The following is a 12108-nucleotide window of genomic DNA, read 5'->3' on the forward strand; positions in this document are numbered from 1 at the left end:
CCCGCGGGGTCCCTTCCCGCCCGGCCGCCTGCAGGCGTGGGGAGCCCGGGCAGCCTCGCCGCCGGGGCCATCGGCACCTTGCGGTGAGCCAGCCGGAGTAGTGTGTGTGTGTGTGTGTGTGAGATGCATCACAAGCTTTTGGAAGCTGCGGCTCACTTAATCCACCTCCCAGCCTCTCCGTAGATAGGTGCACACATACAGACGTACGTTAGCTAGTCTGTAAGGTGCAAACCCCCCCGCCGGAGTGTCATTGACTTTGGCCACACACAAAGTAAACTGAAATCATAAAGTGAGTGGTAAGAGGAGCAGCTGGCTTGGCTACAACCCTCCCTGCTCGTCCCAGGTTTTGCTCTCCAGTTGAGGCTTCTACGGTATTTTTTTGCCTGCTGTAAAAAAAAAAAAAAAAAAAGGGGTGGGGGGAGAGCTCTGTGCTGTCCCTGGCAAAGCCTGGATGTGGGGAAGTTCAGAAGCTCTCAGGGAAAGTTGTGGACAAATGTTAAGCTTCAGGTTAGTAATTTAAAGTGGAGCTGTAAAGGACCCTTGATTGACAGATGATTATTTGATATCATCTTTTCACATGCTACGTTTTTAAAATTGAAAAAAGCTATGTTCACTTATTTACTAGCTCTGATGTTTGTTTGCGCAAAGTGAAGAAAACATGCAAATCCATGAAATCAGTTTAATTCTGGTTCTCTTCATCATTGTGTTTTCAGCACTGATGTATTTGAGTTGCTTGTACAGCAGGGGCATGTTCAGTTGGTTAAAAATAACACGCTTTTAGTGGGAATTAATTCTTCAAAATCATGGGAATATTTATTTTGGTCTAGTGTTTTACAAAAACTTGTTTGCACAAAAGTAAAACTTGGAGTCAAATTGGAGTTGACAGTGTTCCTCTAACCCAGCCAAGAAATTCACTGCACGTCTACAGCTTACAGCTCAAAGCAAATGTTTTACACCCTGGTCATAAACTAGACATGCAACTTATGTTTAGTTTTACTAAAGTTTTACTTTCTAAAGTACTTCTCTTCAAGAACATTGAATACAAATCCAATTAAGACCTGTTTTCTTGCTTTCCTAGAATATGGATACAGAATATAGATTTATACTTAAATCCAGAACTGCAAAGCCCTGCTAAAGACAAAGGGTTAAATAGTATGTGACTATAACCTGGGAGCAAACCTAGGCACAGCTGGGCAAGGTCAGGTTGACATTTTACCCTAACCTTCCCTGCCTCTTGCTTTCTGTTAATGTGCAAGGCTTTAACTTGTTTTCTACCCAAACTCTCAAGAGTATCTTATGGATGTGTCACTTGAGAAACCTTAGTTGTTATGTGGCTCCTCTTTAGAGACTAAAGCATTGTTACTCATTTTGTGAGGAGGTTTAAATTGTTGTAAATCGCTTGGTAGTGCAGAGCAGATGTTAGATTTTTCTGTTCAGAGATTTTTCTGTTTTGACAGATCTGATCAGAGACTGTTTTGTGGTGTGTGTCTGACTTTGCATTTTTTTAAGTAATTTCCCAGTACTTTGTGATAGTTACGCTCATTCCCTCAGCTTATTGCTTTCTCATGTGTATCTGCAGGGGCTCTGATGCCAGCCCTTCAGTGCAGAAGTTAAGGCTCTTTCTATGGCTGTGTCTAGAGCCACATTAATGCTTGGGCTAGATGCTTTTTTTTTTTTGGCGTTTGTTTGTTTGTGCAGATTCATAGATGTTGGGGGCTGGAAGGGACCTCATGAGATCATCAGATCCAGCCCCCCTGCACTTAAGCAGGAAAGACTGCTGGGGTCAAACGACTCCAGCAAGGTGCGTGTCCAGATAAGGGCATTTCTCATAACACTTCATTAATGTTGTAGGACACGGTCTATGGTAGTGGTTCTCAACCTTTTTTGTACCCGGGCCCATTTATAAACATCAGTGGCCAGCCCCAGCCCCCCAGTGTGGGGCAGGGGGTGGGTCTGAGGGGGAGGGGGCCCCAAGTAGCCCCTTGCAGGCTGGAACTATGGCAGCCTGCAAGGAAAGTCGCCATTTCCCAGGTTTTTCTCCTTTAAAGGAGAATCCATTATTAATGTCAGTTGATCCATTTTTTAAGTTTGCTCGCAACCCTTTTATACAGGTTTCCCTCGCTTTATGTGGGTTCTGTATGTGCGAATTTGCTCTTATGCAATGTCCCTTTTTATACCAAAAATTTGTTATATGCGAGGTAAGCTCACTCTTATGCGATCAGCGTGGTGGAAGCCTGCAGTCAGCTGCTTTGTGCGGTGTATTGTAGGAGTGATGTGCACCAAAATATAGTCTTCTGTGTTGGATCTCTGCGACATGTTTTCCTGGAGTTGCCATCCCCATTATGGTTACATTCACCACCACCCTATGCTTGTGTGTACTGTCTGCTGTTGGTGAATACCAAAATTGTCTTGTAAAAGTGGTAGAAATGGGTCTGGGGGTCAGTACAGTCTATCTTGGAACATATCCCTATTTGTTACGTTGTAAAATGGGTTCTCTTTATGCAAATTCGAGTTGTGCGCCGTTTTCCAGCAACACATATATAGCATAAAGCTAGGGAAACAAGTATATTCTTGCAACCGACAGGTCAAGAAATGCTGATCTGTGGGATGGGTGTAACTGACCGTTGATTCACCTCCACTGGCAGTATCAGTAGCAAACGCTCTTAGAGAGAAAGAAGGGGGGGAGAGCTTCAGTTTGATTATGTGTCATCTAATCCTTATAACAGGGCAGCAGTGTGGTGGGGGATGGGATTCAATAGGAAAAACCCACTCTTCCACTTGGTGTGTGTAGTTTCTACAGGTTGCATTGTTGTAGCTCTTATAAGTTCATTTTTTGCCAGGAGAAATGTGGCGTAGCAGTTGGGGTTGGAAAAATCCACTTGCCCACTCTAAGGTTACGTTTGTGCTACAAATTTTGCTAACGTGGTCCTCTGTCAGGAGTATGATTTGTACTGGTGAGGACCCTAGTGTAGATGCACTTATGCTGGCCGAATTATGTTTTTACCTGTATTGTTTCTGTAGGTTGTATGGTATGTTTACTTTGTGGGTATATAGCATCACTGTCCAGGTGAGAATGCTTTGCTGAACCAGTATCCCAACACCAGTAAAATACTGCTGGTGTAGGCATAACCTACAAGATTTTCTTAAGTTGATGGGGAAAGAACTTTTAGCGTTTGGTTAAAAGAAAATATGTTTAGCAAGTAACAGCCCAAACATGAGCTGTATGTAAATCTGTGCAAAGTGCCTTCCTCAGTCTGCACACAGTACCAATACAGAGGCTGTTGCACCAAGATTTTCTAAGCAGCTTACTGAAACTAAGGAGGTATTCTTCAGTTTCAGGTATTGATCATAAAGTTCTGAACAGCAGAAGGATTTAAAAATAAAAGGGGCGGGGAGGGACCACAATCATGCTGCTAGTAGGAAAAGCTGTAATTAGCAGCAGAGACCAGCACTAGCATTATTCAGTGGAAAGGAATCTGGACAATGGAAGCAGAGTAAGAGGTAGATGGACACCTCATTACCCCAACCATTGCCCTTTTTCCTGTGTTTCCAAATAAATGTTAATATTCCATGGTAATTGTACTGGGGATGCTTTGCAAGACTGTATCAATAACAGCAAAGGGAAAAAGGTAATATGTATGAAAACCTCTTAATTCCAGTTGAGCATTTGGGAGCTTAAACTAAGCACTGAATTCTGGCCTCAGTTCCTGCAGCTCAGGTTGTGGGAAGACTTGCTTTTGCTGCTGTCCACAGCACTAGCAGATCATGGCTGCTTTCATCCTTGTGCTTGCATCCACAGCATGTCTCTGGCTTGACCAAAAAGCATTGTGATGTTTTTAGCAGTTGGGGATATTTGATGAGAAGAATGTTAAATTCCCAGGAGTGGGATGAGATGCAGGGAAGAAGCAAAGTAGTCTTGCTCTAGAGTGGTGTCTGGACTTAAAAGATCTATTCAATCAGTGAAGTTTTAGATTTGGTAGCAGAAAGAAACCAGGAAGAAAATCTTCTCTCCCAGGGGGGAGCCTGGGGAGAAGAATAGAAATTGCCTTTGTTTGTGAGGTTTGTACCATAGGTGTCCCCTTCAACTGCTTCCTCTCTAAAGCCTTGCATCAAGGCTTTATCTATATCTTTGTTTATAAAACAAAACAAAACAACCCCCCCAACCCCTTTCCCCAGAGTTGTCAGGGCTTTGTCTTGATCTGTAAAGGAGAAAATGACCTGTGTTGCTCATAACCATTCAAAACCCCTCTAAAGAAATCATCTTTCTTGGTCAGTGGGGGCTAACCACTATGGCAGGCTTGATACAAAATTGGCCCACTATCCTCCAAGTGCCACTCCACCCCCTTCACCTGCCCGATCGGCTGCTTTATTTGCTTCCTGTTTCCTTCCCTTTGTTCCCTACCTAATCTGCTCCTATGCTTTCTGCTCCCTGCCCTGCCTGTCACAGAGTTGCATATCCCCTCCCCTGCCTTCCTGTGCCTCATTGGACTCACCTGTTGTCTTACCCTTGGTATCTGTTGGGCAGTGTTGCAGGGCACTAAGGTGCCTGCTCCTTTAAGAGCAGAAACTGCCTAGGGAGAGGGTGCTAAGAGCCAGACAAACCCCACAGGTGCAGGTTACTATAGCAGTAGGCTAGCAAGGGAATTAGCCTGCACCTGCACCTGCACCCAGTCAGCTGACCAGAAGGCGGCAAGGCCCTGGGCACATATAAACCCCAGGGCTGAGACCAGCAGGAGTGAATTCTCTGGCAGCAGCCAGGGGAAGGAGCCTCTGGGGAAGAATTGCCCAGAGATGCTGTGGCTACTTGATATGCCGCATATAGGGCTAATGGGGCTCTAGGAGCTCACCAGGCACCCTGGCCTACCAGGCATTAGGGTGCTTGGTGGGGAGTTTGACTCTTTTAAAGGAACAGAGTGTACCCTGAACTGCTTTTATTATGTTATAGCTCGGGGGCTTGTATTTTGGTTGTTGTTTATAGACTGGTGGACTGGGCTAAGGGTATTGGGGGAAGAGGAGGAGGCGGCCTCATTTGGGGGCCCACTACAGTGTGGAGAGCCCAGTGCCAGGGGGGCAGAGACACAAAGGGGCTGCGGAGAGCCCAGCAATGACCGGAGGCCAAGCTAGGCTAGGGCCTCAGAGAAACAGTGTGAATGCCATCTGTGAGGCTTGGGGTGTGGTAAAGGGGTGGCTTTAGAGCCATGCATCTAGCCCATAAGGCTGAGGGTGTCCTGTGAGGCATCCATTTGGAGCGGGACCCAAAAAGGGACCCAAGACCCCACAGGGTTTAGTGGGGTCCATTAGGACCATGTCCAAACACAAACTCAAGGGCAGCCTCCGTATTTATTATAATTACCAGCAAGCTGTGGCAGGTGAGGAAATCTTGCCTGTTCAGCAAGATTGGCGTGGTCACGGAGCCCTAGGGGCATCACAGCCATCCCTGGGGACCCCATCCCAAGACAGGCAGGACCATTTTTGTTCCATGTTTTGTACAGAATACAGCACAGTGGAGTTCTGGTTCCTGGCTAGGGTTACGAAATGCTCCAAGACTGTTAACTCCTGTCAACAGTGCAACAGTCCCTGACACTTGTTTCAGTGTGGGCTGCTTGGTTTTGTCAGTGTCGTTATATGTGTATTACAAACCTAATTCAAGCTGGGAAACAGCCCATTCGTTGCATTTTTTTCTTGTAGCCAGTGCTGTATTGCCTTTTATTGTCTGGCCATGTTGTTTTTGAAGTAGTTTCTCTGATTCTGCTGTGCTTTGAAGAGACTTGAATACTTCAGATCAGTTTAATTGAGGAAACCCTGTCATACATTAACTAACCTCTATCCCTTCCCATGGCTTTTAAAGTAGCTAATCACAGAGTACATAAAGTTCATCCCTAAGCTGTAGGGACTGCTGATACTCTGACGTTTTACAGGGAATCTTTTGCTGAAGTAGACAGGGCAACAACATTTGTACTGCTATATTGAACTGTTCAGCTTTGAAGAGCAATGAGTAGAGATGCTGATGGTCGCTTGAGTTGTGTGTAGTTCTACTTGTTTTAGCCTCACAGAAACTATCAGAAACAATGCAGCAGTCAGAATTTGCAAAACTGGTTAACATAGGCAAGGCCTAGATGCACATTTCTGCTTTTGCACAGCAGTTGAGGATAACTTTGTACTTACAGTTGGGCACACATTCAAGTTTGCCCTTCAGCATTTCCACATCCCTGACACACAGTGCATCTTGTGCACGCCAAAGCTGTTTACACAGTACATGCTGTGCCCCAGGACCTAAAGTTTTATGTCATAAGGGGACACAAGGTGCATGCTAAATGCATCCTCTGGGTGTTGGCCTTCAAACTACTTATCTCCTCATCAGCCCTGAGGCTGGAAGTTATTGTAGTGTGTGCCCTTGTGAGGCTGGAAGTGATTTCATTTTTATTAATGCCGACTACTCTACAGAATTTGCTTTTGAGTAGGATAGCCATGGATCTGTTGGGAGTTCCGACTACTTGCTGCCAAAGAGGTCATGTCTGAGGCAAACCATGCTGGAGGGCCTTCTGGGATCTAAGCTGGCAGTCACAGGATTGAGGATGGTGGCAGGAAATTGCTTCACAATGAACTGGAGGTATATGTCTAGAGGCTTGAACAACATGATATAAACTGCAGTTGCTAGTTTACCCAGATCTTGAGCAGCCATCCTGAGCCCAGAACCAGCACTGAAGGGTGTGTCCTCTAAAAAATGAGTGGGATGAAAGCTGTCATGCTTCTGTGAGAGCCTACTTGAAAGAGAACTTTCAACAAGTGTTTGTTTCTGTTTAATGACCTACGAAAAAGCCCCATAAAGCACTGAAAATGGTCCAGTTTAAATTTTAATCAATGTAAAAGCTGGATTCAATGTGCAATTTGGATGTAGATTAACCTTTTTCTCCTTTTCTGAGTGGTCTGCCCTGGCTGTTGCAGCCTCTGGCCTTGTGACTGCAGTGGGGAAGTATAGAGGTAAGAACATCTCACATTTGTTGTGGGGGATCTGGATGGGTGGCAGATAATAGAACAAGGAGTAATGGTGTCAAGTTGTAGCAAGGAAAGTTTTTAGGTTGGGTATTAGGAAGAACTTTCTCACTAACAGGTTAGTAAAACACTGGAGCTGGTTACCCAGAAAGGTTGTGGATTTTCCATCCTTGGAGGCTTTTAGGTCCCAGCTAAACAAAGCCTTGGCTGGGATGATCTAGTTGGGGATTGTCCTGCTCTGAGCAGGGAGTTGGGCTAGATGACCTCCTGAGATCCCTTCCAGCCCTAGTTTTCTTTGATTCTGTGACTGGTATTTGATGAGCAATGGAGATAGGTGTTTGTCTGGAGTTCTGTACAATAATTTGGAAAAAGATTTCACCAGTTGTCCCTCAAGGGAGGCTTGTTTATTTTGTAACAAGACAATAGTCAGGAGGTGTATGGGACTGCAGACTCCTTTAAATAAAACTGGTGCTTGACTTGCTGTCTTTTCACAGAATGGTGCCATATTTGATCCTACCAGGGGAGCTAGAGAATGGCAAATGGCTTTCCCAGAAGCATGGAACACTTGTGCCTTGCACCTGATCAGCAGAGGAAGGGTCAGTTTGCCTCTTGGCAGAAATTTCAAATACTAGATATTTTATTGCCCATAAAATGAGCCTTGTGACATAGAGTGCATATGAAACATAATGAATTGTCGAGCAGAGCAGGGTTGCTGGTGTGACTGAGGAGCAGGGAAGGCCCCCTCGATAATCTGCAGCTTCTTGCCAGGTAGCATTTAGTTTTTGTAGGAGGGTGGCTTTCAGCAGTTTTCCTTACCTTGGGTATGAATGAAGCACTCAACAAAGTTGCATGCTGCCATCATTGTGGCTGGCTGGTGAATAATGGGAATCTACCTAAACCTGTGGTTCTGGTAGAGCAGGGAAGTAAGCTTCAGCCTTGGTGTTCATGGCTTTCTGTTACTAAGGCCTTTCTGTATGGCTCTTCAAAAGCTCCTTAGGGAGATGGATTGTTTCTTGCAACTCCGACTGTCATTATTTCTGATACTATTCTCATGGCTTCTGCAGTGGATACAGTGTGGCTGTTGCATTACACCTGTGCAATGGTTCTCAACATTTTTAGGTGTGAAGCACCTCAAAAAATGCTGGCTCTAGTTTTCACGTGGTTGTTTGACTACAGAAAACTAATAAAGCAGTCCTTTTGTTGCAAGGAACTTGGAAACACCACAACAGGTCAGAATGTTTTAAACACTGAGCATGTCCCCCACGAGCAGGAACGTGTGTTCCCTGGGGACAACTAGCAGCAGCACAAATATGTGCCACTGCTGGTTGTCCCTGGGGAACACCTCTTCATGTGCACTGTGTTGTGCAGCAAGTTTCCCCAGGTAGAGTAGAGGGGGGGAGGCTGGGGCCAGCACCGAGGCTGGCCCCATCAGCCTTACCTGTGGTCCTGGAGGGCTCCTGGGGCTCTAGCAGCAGCAATCCAGGTGCGCAGAGCCTTGGCAGCAGCTGGAATGCAACTCTGGCTGGTTTTGGGTGGTGCATGCTGCAGCCACATGTGCCACACAGTTTTTTTCTGGCCCTAATTAGTAGCATGGTGAATGCCTGCATGTGCAACATGTGGTTTGCGGCACTGCAAACTACACGTGTGTGCTTGTCTAGACGCGCCCTGTGAGTTCCTATTTGAATCATGTTTGTACACCTAACAATACTAACATTGTTAGGTGTACAAAAGGCCCACAGCACAAAAGGGTCTCAAGGCACCCTCAGATGCCATGGCATCCTGGTTGAGAATCTTTGCCCTAGAGCTTAGAAAACCCACCAAGGATCAGTGCTCCATTATGCTAGGTCATTGGCTCTCAAACGTTTTTGGGGTTGCGTATCCCTTTTTAAATTCTACTGCTGTGTGTACCGTATGATTCTGCCCTGTGGATAACAGAAAATAACACATTGTCTCAATTGCTACATTGTAACTTTCTCAGCAACCAGAGAGGGGGTAAGCTTCACTTTTTCCTTTTTGTTTCCCTTCCTCTTTCTGTTTTCCCATTCTTTCCTTTTGTATGCCCCTAGAATGTTGAGCATGCCCCCACAGGTGGGAAACACTGTAGTGTGTGTGGGTGTATGAAATAGTGATCTGAGAAGCTTACAGTATAAATAGATGAGAGAGAGAGAATGATGGGAGGAAGTACATATTATCCCAATTTAACAGATCAAATAAGTGCCATCAGTCCAGGCTTAAAACTAGGCAGTGGAGGCAGAGGCTGGAAAATCTTGGCTTCAAAGAAGAGAGAGCTCACTGAAAAATAAGTCATAATAAGGTGAGACCCATCCTTTGAGGTATTCTGTGGCATCTCCAAGGTAGCGACAGTGAGTACAGCAGGAGAAAACATGGTTCATAGTAGATGGGGAGGAAGGCACTAAGGCTGGTGAGTTGTATGGAAGTTCTTCTGTCCCAGAATGACAACTTTCTTCCTAAATATACCAGGTGTCTTACTTCATGGGTATATTTTCTGGAGTGATTTAATATGGATTAACAGTTGCTAATTTTGGCATTATTCTGTCAGAGAGGAATCAATTTAGTGTTGAGTTTGAAATGCTCTTGCTACTGCTGTGCTTTTAAAATGACAACCTGCTCAAACGGTATCATGTAAGGAGTTTCTTCTTTTGTGGAGGATGATGTAGGATCACTAGTAGCTATAGTGTTAGCTGTTCTCTGGGGTGTTTATTTTAATATCAGCTGGAGATGTAGCCCTCTGTATGCTTCTTTTGGGGATAATGGTCACCAAGGCTCTAGGAGGAGCAGGAGAGAAATTTGCTTTTTACTGGGGTTGGCTGCAAACTTTCCTCTGCTGCTGCCTTTCTAGGAAACTAGGTGTTTTAGATGCTCTAAAATTGTTTGACAAAATCTTGTGTGTTTTCCTCCAGGAAAGCCTTTTTTTAATGGAACACACACAGTACAAAATCCAAACCTTGAATTATTTTTGTCCAAACTTTTTTTTTTTTTTTTTTTAAGAAGTCCAGAAATAAAGATTTCAAGTCGGAGGTTTCATGGCAGTACCTCATGTACCTCCATTCTTTTCTCCTGTGCCCCAGAATGATTCTGTCTCAGAATAGTGATCTCTTCCAGGAGGGAAACTTCTTCCTTTCCTCAGAGGAGAAAAAGCGTAATGTGTCACAGGGGGACCAGGGAACTGCAGCTCCCATAAGCAACTCTGACTGCACTTTAGAGTAAAAATATTTCTGTATTGAGAGGAGAGGAAACACTTCATTAATGCTTGCTTGCTTGCTATATCAAGACTTGGGCTTTGAAACCTTCCAACCAAGTTACCTTTTTTCCTCTCCAACTCTTTCCTGCCCTCCCCCACCTCCCCCTTCCTCAAACTCCTGCAGTTTCCAGGAGCTCCCCACCATGAGTTGTCATGAACTATGTTGTCTCTGGTTGCCATTCCTGTGGGGATAGATGAAGCCCAGTGTCCTACGGGAAACAGGTTGTGATGCAGCAAGCATTACAAAAGAGGTGTAGATTTTTCTCCCCAAGTCTCCATTAGTTTGCTGCCCCAAGGCGCTTGTACATGTGATGAAAATTTCCCTTTAGGTGGCTTAATGGCGTCACACTTTACATGTACGTGAGTTTTGGGGGTTTTAACTTAGTTTGTATCGTCATAAACTAGACCACATTCAATATAGTTTAGTTTGCAACGTTGTAAATTAGAATGTTGCAGCCATTAATCTGTCAGCTCAACCCCAACAGGGGGGCTCTGCTGGAAAAAAAGGATCAGGCCCCTCACTGCTTTTGCCTTCAGCAGGCACCTGTGGCCACCCAGGAAAGGGCTGGGGCATAGCCCCTGGGGGATGTGGCAGGAGGGTGGCTGTGTGTGCTGGCTGCCAGAGAAGGTGGTGGGGATGGTACGTGGGGTGCTGGAAGCCCGGGCGGGCTCGGGGAAGAGTTGGATCAGGCACCTTCAAGCTAGGGCAGCACCTGGCCTGCTAGCAGCCCACCTTGCCAGGCCCAAGGAGTGCCACCAGGCTGCGATTTGGGTAGGTGATGGAAGCACCCCCATGCTTTCCTGGGGGTGCACGCAGCAGCAGGAGCCGCTCCCCTCCCGATACCCCTCTGGACAACCTGCGGTTCCATCCTGCGTCCTACCCTGGCTGTGCAGCCCCAGCCCCACTGCCTCACTGCTGGGGCCTCGATCGGCTTCCCCCTTCCCTCGCAACAGACTTACCAGCTGGATCTGACTGCTCTCCATGCTGCTGGACTGCACTCCTGGCTGCCTGCATGCTGCGCGCATGCACAAGACGTTTATCGACCACATCAGCCAAAATAAGCTGATTGCCCGTATAAGGAAAATTGACTGTATCAGTGCTGATCTGATATGGGACCGATGTATCGGTGCACCTCTAAAAACAATTTTTTTCCTAGTGTGTTCTGCATACCCCCTATGACCTTTTTAAGTACCCCTAGGGGTACGTGTGCCCCTGGTTGACAGCCACTGAGATAGAGTAACTATTGGATTTCTGAGTCAAGGTTTGAGAAATCCACATGGAACAAGCAGTTACAGATCAGTGACATGAGGAAGTGGAAGCAGGGAGAAACGGCTAAGGTATAGAGTACAGGATCCTGTTAAGGTCATCCTGGTACCTAGGTCAGAACTTGTACAGTGGAATAGTCTGTCAGCAGTTGATAGACTGCACTCCTTGCTGAGGCTGACTTCTAACTGTTGAGCAGAAGTTAATCTTGGAGGGAAAACGGTGAAATATTATCAAAGAACATAGTAAATTTAAAAGGATTATTTTCTTCAAATCCTTCATTATGTTAATCTTAGGTGCCTTATAACAGCCAGTGCAACTTTCAGACCCTAGTGTGACTTAAATTAAGGGCCTGTCTGGCAACCTAATCAGTGAATGGGAGTGGTTCTCAGGTTGCCTGCTGAATAAGGCAGGTGCCATTTACATTTGGTTCACAGTTGGAAGGTTTATTTACAAATGCCTGGATTAGACTTTTTTTTCTCTTGTGAGTTAAGCTTTAGATTCTGCAGCAAAATGTTAAAAAGTTGAGGTGGGTCATTATATAACATACTGCACCGTCTTGTTACTGGTGGGGGGCTGCTGTTTGGTC

At 45.6% G+C, this 12108-nt stretch overlaps 1 protein-coding gene across 1 annotated transcript in view; it reads left to right on the forward strand.

Moving 5' to 3' along the window:
• The window catches only part of MICAL3 (microtubule associated monooxygenase, calponin and LIM domain containing 3), a 235660-nt gene continuing 223552 nt past the window's right edge, over nt 1-12108 (forward strand). Inside the window, 1 exon segment of the mRNA XM_025198828.1 lies at nt 1-83. The gene's annotated coding sequence lies outside the window, so the exon portion shown is untranslated.

The sequence above is a fragment of the Alligator sinensis genome, unplaced genomic scaffold (assembly GCF_000455745.1).
Source record: "Alligator sinensis unplaced genomic scaffold, ASM45574v1 scaffold87_1, whole genome shotgun sequence".
NCBI classification, from domain to species: domain Eukaryota; kingdom Metazoa; phylum Chordata; order Crocodylia; family Alligatoridae; genus Alligator; species Alligator sinensis.